This window comes from Callospermophilus lateralis, chromosome 4, assembly GCF_048772815.1.
Source record: "Callospermophilus lateralis isolate mCalLat2 chromosome 4, mCalLat2.hap1, whole genome shotgun sequence".
In the NCBI taxonomy this organism is placed as follows: domain Eukaryota; kingdom Metazoa; phylum Chordata; class Mammalia; order Rodentia; family Sciuridae; genus Callospermophilus; species Callospermophilus lateralis.
In genome coordinates, this window is record NC_135308.1 from 64,055,672 (window position 1) to 64,077,288 (window position 21,617).

Here is a 21,617-nt window from a genome sequence, read left to right on the forward strand (position 1 = left end):
CTCATGCCTGCACTTAATATCTTCACTAAATATGAAACAGGGACTTAAAATGTAACCAAAATTCAAATTTGATGTCACATTTTCACACCCTCCCCTCTAACTTCTTCAATCTCAATATTTAGGATCTTTTTTCAGTTGCTCCAGGAGAAAATTCGGGGCATTTCCCGCCCCAAGATCAGGGAGTTTTATTGCTGACATGCAGGAAGAGTCCCCATGTAGTACAAAAATATGTCTTGATACAAACTTTTTTGTGACTTTTTCCATTTTCTTTATAATAGGTGTGTGACACCAGTGAGGGCAGACCCAATCTCCTCTCATTTGTTTCACCAGAAGTATAACCAGACATATGGGTTGACCTTTACCTGGTAGGGCTTTGCAGACCTGAAGATATTGTTTTGAAAAGGAGACAAATCACATATGAAAAGCAAGCCCAAGGGGCTGCTGGACAGAGGCTCTGCCAAGGCAGGCCCTGGCGAGGCCACAGAGCCTCACTAGAGAACAGATAGTTACAGGGCTGGGAGCCCAGGCCGACTACATTTCTGCTCCCTTAAGAGAATTTTCTTTATCAAATAAATATAGAAAAGAGTCCTCCCCACCCCATAGCATCATGCCCTGGCACTCAGCGGCTGCACGGATGGGCTAGAGGCAGAACTCATGAGCTCAGGGAATAAATGTTAAGCTCATATGGGCTCCCACAGACCCAAGCAGAGGCTCAAGGCATCCAAGTGCTGGATTGGGAACATGGGAAGAAAGGGGCATGGGTGGCCCTGCTACTGCTGGCAAGAGGTGGCCCCATTTTTTTCCAGATGGGGAAACTGAGGCACAAGGAGGTTTGGGAACTTGCCCAAGGTCACTCACAAGGCCAGGCCCAGAGTCATTTTTTTTCCTGGGGGTGGGGGTGTTCCCAGAGCTCACACTCTGGGAAACATTGTTACTTCCCCCAGTGGAGAGTAAGGAAGGTAGAAAGGGCCTTACACTGCCCAAAGGGGACACTCACCCTCTCTGAGGTAGGCCTGTAGGGAAGAGTCTTTGCTTGGTACCAGAAAGAGCTAAATTCAGAGAGGGAAATGGGGAGAAGAGGGCATTTTGGTGAGAACAGCATTTCTGGAAAGATGGGCATCCACTTCAAAATTTTGGCTCAAAAAAGGCAGCAGGGCTCTTCTCAGGCCAGGCAGGCAGGTCCCCCAGTACCTATAAGTCTCCCAGCCCATGAAAGCCCTTGGCCAGGGTCTGTCAGGGGAGACACACCATTTACTGAGGCAAGGCGGGAGGGGAGACACCCTCAGTTCATTCTACAAACACCAGGGGTGAAGATGAGACAGCATGCAAGTAGGGCCCTGTCCCTGGCCAGGCCCAGAGTATCCCTCCCCAGCCCAGTCAAAGGCTTCCTTCATATTGTATTTCACATGCTTGGGTACCAAGTGAAGGATGGAGAAGAAAGCAAGGCTAACACGCATGTGCAATACCTCAGAGAAGCTACTGAGATTAGAGAAAGAGCCAAGTCTAGAAAGAACTCCCATCACTGAACAGAGGCCCAAGGGGCTGGGAGCAGAGAGGTCCAGCAAGGAGGACTCCCTTTTTTGCCTGGAGGTGTGGAGGGAGCCCACATGTGGGCTGTGAATCCCTGCTGTCCAGCGAGGCTGGGGACAGGGACTGGCCTGGGCTGGGCCACGCCCTGTGAGCTATCTGCATTGCTTATCTGGTCCTCAATGTTAGGAACCACATGCAAAGGCCCACTCAGAGATGACAGGGACTGCCATGTTGCAGTCATCAATGGCAGACAGGCCCTGCTGAGGGTTCAGGACCAGCAGTTTCTGGATGAGACACCCCCATCCTCAGGTATGGTGTACTCAGTGGCCTTAATCTTGCGTGGTAGAGCTCCTGTGGGATGCTGTCACAGAAGGGGAACTGCCATAGAGCATAGTGAAGAGCACCACATCCAGGGTTCACATGTCACTCAGTTTGCCCCTATATGGCCAGCTGCTGAGCACATCAGGACTGATGTAAGCAGGGCTCCCACTCTAGTCCTTCAGCAGGTCCCCTCACTCACAAGATGCTTCCCGAGGCAGATGTTAGTGATGGTTATCCATTATGTCCTTTTATCGAGCACCATGTTCCCAAGCTTCAGGTCTCTGCGCAATATAAGATAACCACCAGTTTCCTGCTCGCTCAGCCTCTTCTCCTTAATGACGTAGTGCTGCAGGTTGATCAGGTCAGCAGTCTTTGTCACCGAAGTCGTGTGCACAGAGACAGTCCAGGACAAGGCAGATGTGCTTCTTCATCTTCTTAACCATTCAGCAAGATTCTTTATGCTCAATGATTTCACAGATGCAGTCCTGAGAAGTAAGTGGGCAGACAGGGCTTAGCTGTGGACCCAGCAGGGCCAAGGCTAGGGGTATGGAACTGTCCTCAGGAGCGGCACACACTCAAACCAACCAGATCCTGGATGAAGACTGCAGGTGTGGGAGGTGGAAGACAAAGGCTCAAGAAACCAGATGGAGTGCTCAGCACAACTCAGCTTCCCCACACCAGGTACCAAGACCAATGGCTGGAAGGGCCCATGGTAGTGGACCACGCTGTCCTATGTGTTCAGGAGGAAGAGCAGAGAGTACTTGGTGTGCAGCAGCATCTTGCCTTGCCTCTTCTCTTGGCTCTCTATGCCTTGATAGCCCCCTTCCCTCTCCTCAAGGGTAAGGCCCTTCAGTTGATAAAAGTCATCTGTGCTACATTTCCTTGCCAAACACTGCACAATGCTTGGCACTGGTGAGTCTCCCAAAAGGGGACCAAGGATGAATGGTCCAGCTTTCTTGGCATTATTTCCAGAAATCCCACTCCCTACAGCCTTCACTCTGGCCAACGTTTCCCTGACTCCTCTATCTGATGCTCTCAGCTTCAATCTGGGTTCTTGCCCGGGTTGTCAGCTCTGCTTGCCCATAGCCCGCAGCCTGGAGCAGGGGCTGCTCAACACAGCACTGTGTCCAGGAGGGCCAGGGATTGGCCACAGTCTTGGGAGCTACTCACCACCACCTCCCAGCACAGCTGCGTGAGCAACCACCACCACCACCACACCTCGATTTGAGGGATCTTTAACTTTTTCTCTTTACACATCAAATCAATTAACAAATCTTATTGGCTCTACCTTCAAAACTACTCTCACACTTTCTCCGTGACCCTTTGTCTAACCTTCCAACTATTTAAAAGCCTCCTGATTGAACTCCCTATTCCTACCTTTGTATGGTCTTTATGTTTTTTAATATTTATTTTTAGTTGTAGTTGGACACAATACCTTCATTTTTGTTTATTTGGTGCTGAGGATTGAACCCAGGGCCTCACACATGCTAGGCGAATGCTCTACCGCTGAGCCACAACCCCAGTCCCAAGTATGTTCTTTATTTTAACAGTGAATGAGCCTTCTAAACTTAAATTAGACTATGCCTTTGGGCAAATGCCTCCCTCAAACTTTATATTATGTCCTTTAAGACCTTACCTAAGATACCTCCTGCTGATCAAAAATCATCATTTCCTACCACTGTTATCCAATTGTCACTCCACTTAACCATATCAGCTTCTTGCCTCCTCCTTCAACATCCTGGGCATCTTTCTGCCTCAGGGTCTTTGAATTAGTTCCTCTACCCATAATGCTCTTCCTCTAGTTTCTGCATGGCCTGCTGACTGTCTTTCTTGAGGTCTCTATCATCTCTAATCTTTATAGCCTGTTTTATTTTCCTAGTTTAACTTATCATTTATTAGTTCTAGGCATTCATTTTCTGTCTCCACCATAATTAAATAAATTCCTTGGAGAACTTCATTTTTTGGTTTGTGCTCTTTCCTTAAAATTTTATCTTCTGACAAAGTATTTAGTAAATATTTTTGAAAAAAGTTAATAAGACTCCAGAATCTAAGATTTGAAACCTAAGACTATACCTTAGAATGAAAAAACTTCAATCCTGGCTATTCTAAAGATGATAATAAGTAAAAACATAAATACTGATAGCATTATAAAAACAAAGCATCTGGGCTGGGGATGTGGCTCAAGCGATATCGCGCTCGCCTGGCATATGTGCGGTACGGGTTCGATCCTCAGCACCACATACAAACAAAGATGTTGTGTCCTCCTAAAAAAAAAAAATAATAATAATAATAAGTAAATAAATATTTTTTTTAAAAAAAGCATCTGAAATATTTTATGGCTATCTTGAAGTTCAATATGGAATCATTTCACAATTACCTACATCCATGAAAACATTTCTTCCAAAAAAATAAATTCTAAGTATTTACAGGTAGAGCAAATACAGGTGTTGCTCTGGGAAGTTCACTGATGGGTTTAGGAAACAAACTGTGGAGAACCACTGCTTTGGGTCTAGGCATTATTAAAGAACACTGGATGATGAAGAAATGCATTTTTTAATATATTTTTTTAAAGAGAGAGAGAGAGAGAGAGAGAGAGAGAGAGAGAGAGAGAGAGAGAGAACACTTTAATATTTATTTTTTAGTTTTTGGCAGACACAACATCTTTGTTTGTATGTGGTGCTGAGGATCGAATCCGGGTCACACGCATGGCAGGCGAGCGCGCTACCGCTTGAGCCACATCCCCAGCCCCAAGAAATGCATTTTAAAAATTCTTAAATCCATATATTCCTTTCTATCTTCACTCCCACTGCTCTAAAATGGACATATTGGTATGTTTGTATTTGTGTTGAAGCTTTAATCCTCATTGTGTTGGTATTAAGAGGCGGGGCCTTTTGAGAAATGATAATGTCATGAGGGTTCTGTCCTCCAGAATGTGATGTATGACCTTGTTTTCATTTTTTAAAACAGGCTTCAGAAAGCTGCTGGTCACTATGTGCAGTGCACTGTCTGTAATCCCAGTGGTTCAGGAGGCTGAGGCAGGAGGATCAAAGCCAGCTTCAACAACAACAAGGTGCTAAAAAGCTGAGTGAGTCCCTGTCTCTAAATAAAATACAAAATAGGGCTGGGGATGTGGCTCAGTGGTTGAGTGCCCCTGAGTTCAAGCCCTGGTACCCAAGAAAGCAAACAAATTAGCTAGCTAGCTGGCTGCATAGTCCTTCATCTCTCCTGTCATGCAAGGACACATTGTTCTACTTTTGCTTTTCCACCAGTTCTGTCATGTGAGAACAACACGAGAAGATGCCATCAACAGAATAGGCACTCATGAAACAACAGATCTTCCAATACCATGATCTCAGAATTCCCAGCTTCCAGAGCTGTTGAGAAATAAATTTTTATTATTTATAAATTACCCAGTCTAAGGTATTTCTATTATAACAGTGGGAACAGAATAAGGTGGATGATTCTGAAAATCAAACTTCTAGACTTCAAATTGGTCTCCCATGTTCCATACAAACTAAACCAATGTTAGGTTAAGTTTGCTTAGATCCCATTCTTATTATCACTTTTGTTTGGAAGACTTCAAAAAATTCCAATAACTTACCACATTGGTATGTACTTAAACTCCTAGGCTTACCACCCAAAACCCTCCCAAATGACTCCAACCTAACTTCTAGGCATTATTTCCCATTAAGATAAAGATCATATGGAAAATGTGTATTTTTCAAAAATATCAGTTACTTCCCAAACTTTCTTCATTTTTTTCTACTGTTAGAAGAAGCATCATTCCTTCACTTTCACCCTTCTATTTCAGGGGACAAACACAACAAGCATCTGGAAGAAAGACAAATTTCAGAGTATTGTGGTGCACAGAGGACTGTGATCTGAGAAAAGAAGGCCTGAATCCCAGTAGACTTCGAATGACTGGGGAATGCTAATTTCCTTCACCTGGACAAATTCATCTACTGGTAACAAAAACCACTAAATACTTGCAGTCAAGAGCTTCCCAAATAATGCTAAGTGCTAAATGAGTCCTAGCGCCAATCAGAAGTAAGGTGGGGAGGACAACAGGGAGTGCTCTGAATTTATTTTTCTACCGGAAGCCCCCATCAGCTGTGAATATTTGAGAAGAGAAAGGGGCCTGAAAAACACTGACTCACAAACAGAATAGTTTAGAGAATAGAGGGGGAAATCTTTTTAAAAACTCACCCACTATTTTAGGAGGTTGGTAATGTTAGAGGCTGGGGGTGTAGCTCAGTAATAGAGCACTTGCCTAGCATGTTTGAGGCCCTGGGTTCAATCTCCAGCAAAGAAAGAAATGAAGATATGAGTAAAGCAGGCAGTGAGAATGGAAGAAGTGGGAGGAAGGAAAGGCATGCACTGAACCAAACTAGTGCCATTAAGTCGTGTAGCAGAAGCTGAAATCTTAGTCCAGTGTGGTAGTCCAGAAAAGGGCAGACAAAGAACAAGAAGAACAAGGTAAGAACAAGGTAAGAACAAGGGGGGGGAGGGTAGGAGGAGGGGGGGAGGGGGAGGAGGAGGGGGAGGGGAGGGGGAGGGGGAGAAGAACAACAAGGTAAGAAGAAGGTGAAGAAGAAGGGCAGGAGGAGGAGAAAGGGAAAAAATTCCAAGTTTAACCACATAGGGATCAAAAATGGTATTAACAAAAATTTTAAGATGTATATTACATGAAATATTACCCTTACTCCTGATGTGTTAAAATTTTTTTGTCATTTAAAAAATATGGAAATAGTGCCACTTATCTATTTTCTACATTGTATTAATGGCATAGGCCTCAGAAATAAAAGAGTAAATATTTCTATTACAATATTTTTTTAACAGAGCTTAGAATAAACTTAGAATAAGCAATTAATTTCTTTGAAACCATCTCCACACTGTTGTTACAGTAATAAAGGCACTTTTTCCAAGGCCAAGACTAAACAAGCTGGGTATCTTTATAACAGTGCTTTGAGGGAAAGTTGTTACTGTGTTCTTCAAAAAGGTGTTTCAGAAAGTTTCCTGAGGAAAACAAAAATTTCTCAATTGTATTTTTGGAAGCACAATATCTGACAGATTTTATGAAACTACAAAAGAGTAATTTATAGTTTTCATTACAGAACAAACAAGTTATTGATATGGACAACTTCAAAAGCCCCTGACTCTATACTGTTTCACATGAATGACAAAACAATAAGAGGGAGTGGGAGACTTGACAGACCAAAACATGTATTTGAAAGAAAACAAAATTAATTCCAACAAACTTATTAAGTTAATTTTTCAATTTGGTCGATTTTTCAACAAAACTGACACAGGTGCATTAAAATGTTGGAAATCCTAATCTAAACTTTATATATTCTTTATTATCATTAAGAACAAAAACTACAGATTTTCCTATAAATAAGACACTGGGACAATACAGAATCTTTATATATATATATGCCATCCTACATGTAGGACATTGAATGAATGTTACCTGGGACTCTGGAACAAAATAGGCTAATGTCCTATATTGTATCTTACAAGAATGGCTTCCAGGAATTTGTAAAATAAAATGAGAAACTAGCAAATCCAGAAAACAATGCAGGTTATAGAACCATAACAACAATGTGATATAAAAAGTATGAAACTCACATGATACAAAGTAGATGAAAAAACTAAATACAAACTCAGCTTTACATAAGATTTTAGAATAAAGGTGGCATTTTCATTCATAGTAAAACAATAGGATATCAAAGTGTTGCAAAAACTGTTTAATCACTGCTGGGCATGGTGGAGCATACCTATAATCCCTGCTGGGGAGGCTTAGGCAGGAGGGCTTCAAGTCCAGCCTCAGCAATTTAGCATAGGGCTGGGGATGTAGCTTGCTTGGTACAGCCCCCTGGGGTCAATTCACAATTCAAGCAACACCCTGACACACCTCCTCCCCCACTCAAAAAAAAAAAAATTGGTTAAACATTTAGCAACACCCTGACACACCACCTCCCCCACTCAAAAAAAAAAAAATTGGTTAAACATTTAGGATTGAGTTTTTGACAAAACGGGAACTAAAGCATTAAATACTTCACAGGCAACTATGAAAACTAGAAGAAAACATGGATATCAAAAACAAGATGATTTTGGATCTGCCGATTCCTTTCCAATTGAGCCTTGAGATGAGACCATAGCCTCAGCTACTTCCCTGTTTGCAATTAAGCTGTGAATGGACTCCTGATCCACAGGAACTTTTAAGTAATTAAGTGTGTGTTGTATTAAATTGACAGGTTTGCATATATTACACCCTGCTACACACCAATTGATAATTACTACAGGCCATGTGCAAGGAAGGAATTATAATGAAGAACCATGAAATCTGAAGTGGATCAGGAGGGTAAAGGTAAAGAGAGAAAAGGTAAAGGATCAGTGTGTGTTAACCCTAGGGGAAAATAAAGACTGTAGGAGCAAAGGTTCTAGGAGGGAGCTGGTAATGGTTACAGCAGTTATGCTTGAAATTCAAATTTTGAAGCATCTAAAGTTTGTCAATGAAAAGACTTAGGTTTTTTGCTCTTTGTGTCATATGCATTAAATACCAATATGGATGTGCATGTACAGCTTCCCAGGGGCAGCAGACCTGATTCCCCACCCCACCCCACCTGCCGCCATGATTCAGGAGTGCCCAGCTATAGGGCTGGAATAGAGAGCTGGAAATCTATTTCTCTGGTCAACTATTCACTTATGACATCCTCCTACATGGTTAGCTCTGGCTTGAAGTCTGAATAAATTAGCTTAATTACACTGAAGAGAAGAAAGCAAGGAGATGAGACTGGACTGGACTGGACTGGAGAATTTTAACTGTATAACTAAGATTTGAATCAGGAGTAGTACTGAGCACTGAGTATATGACATAATAAACTAAAAATCTTCAAATAACCGTAATAACAAAAAGAGGCTGGCATGACTTCAAACCTTAGGGATTATAGGGAGGGAGGGAGGGAGGGAGGGAGGGAGGGAGGAAGGGAGGGAGGAAGGAAGGAAGGAAGGAAGGAAGGAAGGAAGGAAGGAAGGAAGGAAAGTTTAAAAGTGGCAATGGGAAGCAAGTGGGACATCAACCCTACTTCCAGGCCTAGCGGTAAAAGTGCTATAGCAAAGGAAAGAGCCACCACCAAGAGGGCTATAAAGTAAGTAATGTCCTCTGGAAAGAGCTAGTTTGGGAGACAAAGTCTAGAAAGGATTCAAAAGAGAATAATGAAACAGCGAGCGGGTGTTGATTATGGCTACTGGTAATTTAGAAAAGACACCATGAACATTTCAGGATCTATGAAGGATATAAGTCAATGCACTATGCTATGAAAGTTGAATTAAACATGATTGGCTTATGTTCTGGTGAAAGCATCTTATCTCATTGTGGACAGGGAACCAGCAGTGGTTCATGGGCCATACTTTGAGTAGCACTAGTCTAAAAAAATGAATGATGATCTAAGAATCTTAAAGTGACTGACATAAACAGGAATAAAGGGCCAAACAAAATAGCTCTCTGAGGTCAACTGAATGGATGGTAGATTTATGATCGGTTGAGATGAAAAGAAAGTATAGTTGTTGCCCAGAAGCATGGCAGAGTTTGAGAACCCTTTTCCCTCCCAGTGGTAGTATGCAGAAAGAACATGGAGAACTATTTGGCAACCCTGGTTCTCAAAACACCAGATCTACCCTGTACACTGTTGTAACCAAAACCCACATATTTTTAAATGCTCTCCCAAGAAGAGCTGTACAGTATCCTATTAGGAACTCTTAACTCAGAGTTCAGGTTCACTTTCTTCTCAATTTAGGGATAGAAACTTCAGTGGGAACATCTAAAAATCAATAGACAAGAACACTTTTGGCATGGAGACACTCGGTAACTGTAATAATATAAGGAGTCAGGCATGGTGTCTCACGTCTATCATTGCAGCTACTTGGAAGGTTGAGGTAGGAAGATGCAGAGTTCAAGGCCAGCCTAGACAACATAGTAAGACAAGTCTTAAAAAAACAATGAACAACAAGGAAAAAGAGATTTACAGTTCCTACTTTATTAAAGATGAATGAATCAAGTGGGAGACTGGTAGCACTGCACTTGTTTCTTTAAATATATAAATGTATTTTTAGTTGTAGGTCAACACAATATATTTATTTTATTTTTATGTGGTGCTGAGGATCAAACCCAGTATCTCATGCATATCACTGAGCCACAACCCCCAGCCCCAGTACCACACTTTTAAGTACGTCCTGCTCCTCTGGGTCCAAACCCAGGTGCCACCAGGATGCCACAAAAAAATATAGAAAGATGCAAGTCATAAGGCCCTACCTATAGCAACTAAGACAAGAGACTGGACTGAGACTTTGTGAGAAAGTGTTTGACCTTCAGAATGATACATGCAGCAAGTGGTGGACTTGCTTTGTAACAGTTCATGAATAAGAATCTTTCATAACCTGAACAGTGAAGGAAGCCTGAAAAGCCACCATATCCAGAATCCAGGGCAGCATTTTACAGTAAGATGTATACAATCCTTTACATTTATTTCAGAAAATTTTAGACAGAAGAGAGAAAAGAGCACATATTTACTTGAAAAGCTCTTGATTTGATAAAGTATTCAGGGAGGGAGCCAGGCAAGGAATGAAATTTTCTGCAGGGTTGAACTGGTGCTTAGTAAGAATGAATAATAATAAATTTCTCATATTTCATGTCAAAAAATAAATAGATAAAGTGGGGTTCAGGTAACAATTTTCTCAAAATTTGGTATGTTTTTAATGTTTATTTTTTAGTTACAGGTGGACACAATCTTTTTGTTTTATTTTTATATGGTGCTGAAGATTGAACCCAGTGCCTCACGCATGCTAGGTAAGCACTCTACCTTTGAGCCACAACCCCAGCCCTAAAATTTGGTATTTTCAAAAATATGTAAAAACAAATCATTAATACCTATTTCTGTTTAATACATTACCACAAAACTCAGAGTGGCTTAAAATAACAAATATTTACTATCTTTCACAGGGTCCCCAGATCAGGAAATTGAGAGAAGTTGGCATAGGCAGTACTGGATTAGGGTCTCTCGTGAGACTATAGACAGGTGCCGTCATTTAAAGCACTAAATGAGACAAGGATGTCCACTGTCAGCTCACTCACTTGATTGGCAAGTGATGCAGGAAATTGGCTGGAGTCAATTTCTCTTCATGTGGGTCTCTAAAGGGTTGCCTGAGTGTCCTTAAACCATGTGATCCATCACAGCATGAGATCCATGAGACTAAGGAGCAAGTCACAATGTCCTTTAGGCTGTAGCCTCAGAAGCGACACACTGTCGCTTCCACATTTTTCTTTAAGTCACATCAGCCAGTATGATTAAGTGCAAGAGGGAACTGTACTCAAAGAATGAACATCAGTAGTCTAGGGTCACTGTGGATCACCTTGGACACTGGCTATTACCTATACTTCTAACCAAAATTACTAACAGCCACTCACACTGTTTCTTGAATCCTGCAGCAATATCAAGATTTCCGTCTACTCAGACAGCTTCCTTTTTTCTTTCTGGTAGTTGTAGATGGACAGAATGCCTTTATTTTATTTTTATGTGGTGCTAAGGATTGAATCCAGTGCCTTACACATGCTTGGCAAGCTCTTTGCCACTGAGCTACAACCTCAGCCTCCAGACAGCTTCCTTTTAAAAATACAAACTCAGGGGTTGGGAGTGTAGTTCCTGAGTCCGTGAAAAGGAGAAAAATGATGATTTTACAAAATTTCACATTAAATGTAGGAGTTCAACATTCCTCTCTCCATAATTAAGTAGTGCTCCCACCAAAAACACACACAAGACTCCATGACAATGGCTTGTTGACCAGAATGCCAGCACTATTCAGGGGCCTTTTTCTTAGAAAATAAATTTAATATAAACTTTCTATTCCTTTAATTATAAAGTACTTCACATATCAGTGAAAAATATCAAAAGTCTAGTTAGTGCTTCAGTTGATGATAATATTATCTGACTTGTTTTGACCTCTTACTATGTGCCAGACACTGCTAAACTATGTTTATTACCTCAATTGGCCGATCCTACAGATAAGGAAAAGAGGTGCACTTGTGATAGCACAATGTGGTAAGTGGCAGAGCCAAGACGGGAATGAGCCTGACACCTGGCACTGGTGTTTTAGCATGTACTCTCTAAAAGGTTCCTTTAAAAAGATGTCAGCTAAGGAGAACAATATTGACCATATTGTTATGTGCATGAACAAATATGTGACAATGAATCTTACTAATATGCGTAATTAAAATGTACCAATAAAAACCACAGAAAAATAAATGCCTTAGATTGATAAACTTTTTGTCTGAAATTTTTCATAACTATAAATCATATCAAGAAAAAGCTTCTAAAACTAAAACATAATTCTTGATGCCCTAGTAGCCTTAGTTTGTTTTGTTTGTGTTTTGGTACACACTAAGTAAACTATTATAGAGGAAAATGTGGCTAATGCTGTTGTGGCCAAATTTTAAGAAAAGAAATACTCTTATAAATGCAACCAACTCTTTGTAAGCTATTTTGACATTTTTAAAATTTGTCAAATTTACATATCACTTATAAGAATGCTTACATATTTTTATTGGCAGCATGAAAAGATCTACATAAGTATAATGTTCTGCAATACAGTCATGAAAAGGGGTGTGTGTGGATTTCTATATTCCAAAACATATTCAATAACCATCTGTGTGCCTATTATGCTTCATAAATGAGGGACTTCTGCTTTCACTGAACTTGCCATCAGTGAAGAACACACATAAAAACAGTGTGTTTTTTAAAAAATTACTAGGTGTAGGGCTGGGGATATATTCTGTGGTTGAGTACTTGCCTAGTATGCATGAGGCCCTGGTTGAATTTTCAGCACAGCACAAAAAAAGTGTAATGAATAACCTCTAAGTGACTGCATCCTTTTTTCGTGGTTTTTAGAGTCCACTACACTCAAAAATCTCCTGAAATTCTCTTTCCAGCTTACTATATCCAACCTCTGACACAGCAACCAAGTTTAATAAACATACTTAATGCTCCCAAAACCTGAATATAGATTATCACCCACCCCTTAACTATTCCATACTCTTAGTCCTCCTCATTTCAGTCAACTGAATGGTGATTACCACACAGGATTTTGTACTGTTTACATGCTTTAAGAAATCAAGTCAGTATGACTTTTTCCCATTAGTAACTAATTTTAAATTGGTTTTAAATGTCAAAAAAATTATGTCACTCTTTTCCTCCAAGGAATCTAAATTATTTGCACATATATTTAAAACTTAAGACTATTCAAATTGTATGTCAGAAAACAGAGGAAATTCAGAAGGCAAGTTTTTATTTATCTCATTTTTATTAATCTAATCTCTTAAAGGCAGAATGATCTGTTTCTCAGAATTCCTGCAGTTAATTCATGTTCACTTGCCTTGCATTGACTGAAGCACTGTCCTTGTCTGGAAGAAACTATGTCTACCAAGGATGCATCTATGTACAGAAATAGTTGAAATGAAGTTACCATTAAGAGCTGGTGGATCTAGATTGGGGTGGTTACCATCACACACAAAAAAATAGACTACTACAATCCAGACAAGATAGAAGGTGTTGACATAATATTAAGAAATAACAAATAATTCTCAATTAGATGTGTGGGAGTACTAAGATTCTGTTTTAACTAGATGGATAACAGTGCAAGTTATAGAGACAGAAGGGATAGGTTTAAGAGTCAGAATTTCCCTTAAGTGTGGGAGAAATAAACAGGTGAGGGTATCCAGTAAGTAGTATAGACAAGGGAGATGGAGCTCGTATTTGTCGTGGTGGTTTATTGGCTAGATTCAGAGTTTTACTATCCCAGCATAAAAAGAAAACATTAATGTTTACATGTTAGATAAGAAAAGTACTTGAGAAAAAAAGAAGGACTGACAGTAGTATTAGAAAAGCAGTATCTTGCAGACCAGGGTAGAGAGAATGATAAAGTGCTATAGAGTTCAAGAGAAGACAACTCACAGTATAATAAAGAACCCAGAGCCCCTGAAGTTTGCCAAACAGAAGCAGGATAAGAGAAGAGGACAGGTGGGGGCAGTACATCAAGATTAGATCTACCAGCTGGGTGCAGTGGCTCACATCCAGGATCCCAGCAACTCAGGAGGCTAAAGCAGGAGGATCAAGAGTTCAGAGCCAGCCTCAGCATCTTAGCAAGGCTCACAGCAACTGAGCAAGACTCTGCCTATAAATAAAATATAGAAAGGGCTGGGGATGTGGCTCAGTGGTTAAGTGGCCCTGGGTTCAATCCCTGGTAACGAAACAGGATTAAATCTACTTAAGTCTCAAAAAGCAAACGTATTATTAATGCTACTTATCTCCTACTGAAAACCTACCATGTACAAGGTGGTGGTTTAGGGCTTTACTACTATTTCGCTAAACCTCAATAATGCTTATGATCTGAGTGTTTTTATTATTAACCATACTTTACAAAGGTGAAAGGAAGATACATCAGGAAAAACCAAAGGTCACAAAGCTACTAAATAGAAGAACCTACTATTGTTTAATGCCAGTAACCTGCCATCCTATTACTTCCTACCACGCATGCATCATACACAATAAATTAATTACATTTTTAAGAACCTAACTTAATAAGAACTGAAACAAAACTGAAAACTAGATTAACTAGTGTATAATATCCACCTTGATTTTTCATACTAGTGTGCCTGTTATTTGCTCAAAACAGTCAATCCAATCAAGATTTTTTTTTTCCATTGAGCCACATCCCCAGTCTACACCATCTCAGTCTTGTATCTTTTGAGCTGAGTACTATGCTAAAGGTATTTTCAGTCAAAATAGAGATATGTACTTTCCCTAAGAAAACTACTTTAAAATGGCATAAATCCATTCCTTAAAATTAATCTCTCCTTAAAATTACAAGTTACCCAGAAAGTTCTTGAAGTGTTAAGATACAATTGTCTGATGATGAGTCTATAATTATTCTCTACTATCCCTGTCCAATCCAGTAACCACAAACCATCCAGGGCTACAGAAAGCACAAAGTGTGGCATAACTAGGAATTAATCTTTAAGTTTTACTTTTTCTTTTCTAAGAAACAGGGTTACTGTTTGCACAAACTGGCCCCATTTGATCCTCCTTCCTCAGCCTAAAAGTAGCTGGAACTACAAGCACATGCTACAGCATCCAGCAAAATTTTACTTCTTTTTCTTTTTATTATTTTTTATTTTTATAGTTGTAAAAGGACACAGTACATTTTATTTGTTTGTTTCTATGTGGTGCTGAGGATCGAACCCAGTGCTTCACATGTGCCAGTCAAGCTCTCTACCACTGAGCCACAACCCCCCAGCCCTTATTTCTTTTTAAGCAAGGTGAATTTACTCAGCCACTAGTGGCTAATATATTGGACATTATGTACAAGGTGGTTTGAGAACATCAACCTGGCATGCTCACTAAAATTGCCTATAACTTTTAAAGTCCTAATGACTGCTGGGTGTGGTTACCCATGCATGGAATCCCAGCAACTTTGGAGACTAAGGCAGGAGGACCTAACCTGAACAACTAGTGAGATCCTTTCTCAAAATAAAAAATAAAAGCATTCTTGGGTTTTAAAAAAAAAGGAAATTGTAATGACTGCAGGGTGCTCACCTGTACTCCCAGGACTCAGAGGCTGAGACAGGAGCACCTCAAATTGAAGGTCAACCTTGGCAAAGCAACACAAGAGACTGTCTCAAAATAAAAGTAAAAATAAAAGAGTGTGAGGGTGTATCTCAGTGGTAAAGCACCCCAGGCTGAATTCCCAATATCACACACATTTTAAGAAAGTTTTGAAAAAGAAAATTTCTAATGACTAAATCAAAGCCAATTTAGCCATGCATAGTGACATAAGCCTGTAATCCAAGTGACTGGAGAGGGTTAGGCAACAGGATTACAATTTGAGGCCAGCCTTAGCCATTTACAAAAACTCTAAACCTTGAGGCCCTGTTTCAAAAAATAAAAAGCACTGGAGAAGTGGTTCAGTGGGCTTTTAAATGCCTCTGGGTTCAATCCCCAGTATCAGCTCCAAAAAGCCAACTTCAGGGAAGAGGAGAGCTCTAAAGGAAGTAGCCAGGCATAATATCTGTAACTCTTGCATAATTTTAATTTTTGCTGTACTAGGGATCATACTTCAAATCCCCAGATCTTTTTTTTTTTTAAAGAGAGACAGAGAATTTTTTTAATATTTATTTTTTTAGTTTTTCCGGCGGACACAACATCTTTGTTTGTATGTGGTGCTGAGGATCGAACCCGGGCCGCACGCATGCCAGGCAAGCATGCTACCGCTTGAGCCACATCCCCAGCCCCCCAGATCTTTGTGAGACAGAGTTTCTCTAAGTTGCTCTGGCTGTCCTTAAACTTTGTGATTCTCCTGCCTTCCAAATTGCTGGATCTATAGGTGTGTGCAATCATTCCTGGCAACTCTTACGTAATCTTTAGCAGCTCAGGGAACTTCTTCAATTGCAGATTTTACTTCTGGATCTGGAGTGAGGGGTTTTTTAAAACTCTCCGGTGATGTTGATGATGGTGATACAGCAATGCTCTAAAACCAATTAAACTGGTATGTCATCTAATTCTTCGGAATGAAATGAAAACCATAGATCTTAGACCATAAAATATAATGCCTCCCTTACATAGGACAGTTAAGACTTAGTTATAATGAGGTATATGGATAATTATCAAATTTGAATTGTTAATATTCTAAAGTACTTAACACTGGAGTAGCACAGTGAGATAAAAGTAAAATTTTACCTACATGAAAAGTTAAAGATTAAATCACTTTGACAATAAACCTTTTTTTTTTCTTTAAATCTTAAGTAAGGATATTTGGTGTTTCCTGGAATATTTTTAGTGTAGCACTGGGTTAAGGTCTATATCACCTTGCTAGGAAAGTTATTGCTACTATTCTAACGTAAGTAGATAAATTCAAGTGCTCTCCTATTGGAAGGTTTCACTAACCCTTGATGTTTATAGACAGAAAATGCCCCCCTATTCTGGCGAAGCCTTCGCTTTCCCTGACTAGTTCTTCCAAAGATTAGTTTTAAGCAGAATTTAGTTTGGGGTGAAGAGGACATTATTAGTACTTCTCATCTTATGTAACTTCCCCTGTGGGAAATTTATGATAGTGACAGTGATAGTTCGAAGCTATTTTTAAGAACTCACCAGCATTTGATCTGAAATAGTTGCTTTTTCATATATCACCTGGTACTTCAGATGCCAGCTGAGGAATTAACATTCTCTGAATTAGCCAGCCAAAACTTAACTGTATGAAATTAACCATGGAGGCTGTGAAATCAATGGGCCTGAAGGAGAGTGACCAGAGTGTGGAACCAACTTTGCTCTCCACAGACTATAAGAGTGATGGGGGTGACACCTGTTGGTCCTCATGAAAGTATCAGCAAAGTATATGTGTGCATCTATTTGCAAGTACCTGGGAGGTAGTTTTGAGGCCTGAAGGGCCTAACCAATCTTTTCGAGGATCAAAAAGACACACGTGACTTTCCAAACAACCCTGCTTTCAATCATCAAATTCTGCTTCTTAATAATATGACTGCAGGGCTCCGATTTCACAATGTTTTTTCTGGTCTGGACTTTTGTTTCTCTCTATACATTTCCTCCAGTACACGGTTTGCAAGCCAAGAGCCTCCTGTAAATGGCTCCAGGGGTTGGCTAGGCAACTTCAAAAGATGAAAAGATGAAGTAGGCCAAACCAGGAAAGAGGTTTGGAGGAGCAGGGAGCTGCATAGTAGTCACTCCAGAGACAACAGAGGTACCCTGAACAGGCAGGGGTGGGGTCATGCTGCTGAGAAAATGTCCTTTACTGCTTCCTTCAGAGCCCTAAAGTTGCAAAGCAGGAGTCAAAGGAGCTGCACAGAAGTCTCTTCAGCTCTCTTTCTCCCTTTCTTCTTCAGCTCAGATTTAGAAATGGGTTAACAACTAGGACTTGACATGGTCATGTTGTTTCCTCCCCAAGGGTCCCCTGTCATCTTCTACCCCCTTATTTATTTATTTATTTTTGGATTTTGAGACAGGGTCTCACTAAATTGCTGGATCTGATCTCAAACTTTTGATCCTCCCTGCCTCAGCCTCCAGAGTTGCTGAGATTACAAGTATGTGACACTGTGTCCTGCTCAAGCTTAACTTCTAAGGAATGAAAAATCACATAATACACGAATACAGTTACAAGTTATGGCAAATTTTTTTTCCCTTCCTATACTGGAGACTGAACCCAGAAGTGCTCTACCACTGAACTGCATCCCTGACCCTTTATATTTTTTCATTTTGAGACAGGGTCTCACTAGTAAGTTGCCCAGACTGGCCTCAAACCTGCCATCGTCCTACCTCAGCCTCCCAAAACATTGGGATTGCAGGTATGCACCACCAACCCAGGCCTAGAAAGAATTTTAACAGGAAAACAATCCCCAGCAACATTACCAAGTGGTTAAATTAAACATGTAAAATTTACCTAAAAGCACACCAGTTCTAACTAGATCACCCACCTTTCTATCTGCCTTTTTTCACCAAATATACTATAGATAAAAGAATTAACAGAGTCCCAAAGTGAGTTGCTTGTTTAAGAAAGCAAGATAAAGGGAACAGAGAAGCTCAGAGGCAGACAATACAAAGGATTATGTACTGTAGCAACAAACAACAATTAAATGGAGTTCAATTAAAGAAGTGAGGAGAAAGGGTTTTTTTCCAAGATGAAGTTAAAAATACAAAACGTGACCAAAATACCAGCAAATCACATTACCAACTACGAACCCAGTCACTAGCAAAACCTTGAATGATTCTACAGAAATATGAATTGCTAATATTATCTAATAATTTGTAAACATGCTGTCTATGAATTCCACAAATGAAAATATGACATGCAAATACTATCAAGTGAATATCACATGATATAAAACACTTATATGAAGTTATAATTCAATTAGGATAGTGCTGGCCTAATAACAGACCAATGGAGCAGACGTGCTATGTACTTACATAATTCCCATGCACAAGGCCCTGGATTCAATTCTTAGCACCACAAAAATGAAAGAACAAATCCCTAAAAATGGAAGACACTTAAATCAAAAAGGTCTTTCTTAAGAACTCTATCCTGGGGCTGGGGTCGTGGCTCAGTGGTAGAGTGCTTGCCTAGCATGTGTAAGGCACTGGGTTCAAGTCTCAGCACCGCATATATAAATAAAATGAAAGTTAAATAAAATGAAAGTTCACTGACCAAAAAAAAAAAAAAGAAAGGAGGAAGAAGAAGAAGAAAAAGAAAAACCCTATCCCAACAAAACTCGAGAGGCCTGCTAAAATCCATAAATAAAATGTAAGGGCAAATACCAATTTGTAAAACACAAGGTACAAAGTTGTCTTCTTCATAAAAGTTCTTTAAACTCAAAATGAAAAAAAAAATCCCAATACTCAACAGAAAAACACAAAGGAATAGAGACCAAGAAATAAAGGCAAAGAATGTAGCTCCTAAGTATCACACGCGTAAGACCTGGGTTGCCTCCCGTGCACACAAAAAAGAAATGAGGTGAAAAAAATTACTGCTACTCATCATGAGTATTTAAGGGGGTGGGGATTCCATTTAAAACAGCAAGATACCAATTTAGTGTTTCCCCTCATATATGCAATAAAAAAAATGCTATGAACAAAAAAATTTAAATGAGAGGCAAAACCGGATTTGTTAATATCCTGGAAGAACACTAAAAAGGTTACAAGAAAGGCGGATTTCAGCACTACTATTGCAGTGATGACGTTAGTTACTATTGTCACTGCCTCTCTAGTTCACAGTTGTGTTCTGGTCCAAGACTGCATCATACAATTCATCTCACACCTGTAATCCCAGAGGCTTGCAAGGCTGAGGCAGGAGGATCCTGAGTTCAAGGTCAGCCTCAGCAATGGTGACGCACTAAGCAATTCAGTGAGACCCTTTCTCTAAACAAAACATAAAATAGGGCTGGGGGGCTGGGGTTGTGGCTCAGTGGTAGAGTGCTTGCCTAGCGTGTGAGGCACTGGGTTCGATTCTCAGCACCACATATAAATAAATAAAGGTCCATCAATAAGTAATAAAATTTTTTTAAAAAAAAATAGAGCTGGGATGTGGCTCAGTGGTAGAGTTCCCCTGAGTTCAATTCCCAGTAAACCCCCACCCCTTCCCAAAAAAGCGCTCATAATAAAAAATAAACACATTAAGTTTAGCAATGTTTAAGAGAAATTATTTCTCAATGTATCATCTAAGGACTTGAATCATCGCCCATAGGGATGTTTATTGAAAATGCAAACTGACAAGTATTCTGCTGGATCAAAATATCTCAAAAGTAATTCAGGTGATGTGGCATACACCTACAATCCTAGTGACTTGGAGGCTGAGGCAAGAAGATCACCAGTTTGAGGCCAGCATGTGCAATTTATGAGACCCTGTCTCAAAATAAAGAACAACGAGAGTTGAGGGCAGCCAGATGCAATAATGCATGCCCATAATGTCAGTGAGGCTCAGACAAGAGGATCACTAGTTCAAGGCCAGCCTTGGCAACTTAGAATTATTCTGTCTCAAAATTTAAAAAAAATAATAAGTACAAAGGGCTGGGAATATAGAGTGGTAGAGCAACCCAGAGTTCAATTCCCAGTATCGCAAATAATAATAAAACTCAGAGGAGGCCCAGTGATTTGCATTTTTAATAAGCTTGGATCACATGAGCACCAAGGCAAAAAGCATTAAGGGGAAACAAACCCTAAAACTGAAGAGGGGACAGGGAGGGAGAGGGAGGGAGGGAGGGAGGGAAAAGAAACCTCTTCTAGTTTAACATTCTCTATTTTGGGGTTCTTTTTCTAACTGCCCCTCCCCATCCTTACATCTCTGAATTCAAAATAGGCACAGGCTTTAACAATTCCATTAGCTTCTGATGAGAGTTCTGGTGAGAGTTTAATTATAAGAGGAAATGGTTTACTGAAAACAAGGGTAACATCCCCCTTTTACAGAGAAATTCCAAGAATCCAAATACATTCCTTTTAAGAAAGACAGCACTAGCCTGGTATGAGCTCCTTAGAGAACTTTATTTCCGATGAAATTTTTACTTGAAGGTGAACTATATCAATCTTACGTTTGTAAAGTAGTTGCTTCATAAAGGACTTTGGCCAATTATTTAATCATGTAAACTTCATCTCGTTTCCATGTAAAATTCTTCAACATAGAAATTAATAATATATTAAAACTAAAAGAATAACATAGATTCAGGACTGAGACTTCCAGCTAACTTATCCTCTGGAAAGAAATATCAGAAGGGAAGGGAAGAAATGAAAAGGAAGGAAGGAAAGAAACAAAATGAGCTGATGGGCAGACTGGCAGTGGGTGGGTAGGTTTGTCATAGAATAAAACACAGGGAAACCATTCAATCCTTGATGAATCTCCCCAGAGATTTGGTGGGTGGGGCAGTACCAGGGATTGAACTCAGTCAGAGGCACTCGACCACTGAGCCACATCCCTAACCCTATTTTATATTTTATTTAGAGACAGGGTCTCACTGAGTTGCTTAGTGTCTCGCTGTTGTTGAAGCTGGCTTTGAACTCACAATTTGACCATGCCTGGTTCCCCAGAGATTTTTAATGGTGCATTATTCTATTTAAATTGTAATGATCACTTTAAAATTGACATATTATAGTACAAATATTATTTACTACACTGAAATAAAATTAAGTGGCTCTATTTGTAAGATTTATAAATGATCAACT

General features: G+C 40.0%; 1 protein-coding gene and 1 pseudogene across 4 annotated transcripts in view; both read right to left on the reverse strand.

Moving 5' to 3' along the window:
* The window catches only part of Cecr2 (CECR2 histone acetyl-lysine reader), a 146,865-nt gene that overhangs the window by 67,848 nt on the left and 57,400 nt on the right, over nt 1-21,617 (reverse strand). The window lies entirely within an intron of this gene.
* On the reverse strand, nt 2,030-8,487 carry LOC143397311 (serine/threonine-protein kinase 40-like; annotated as a pseudogene).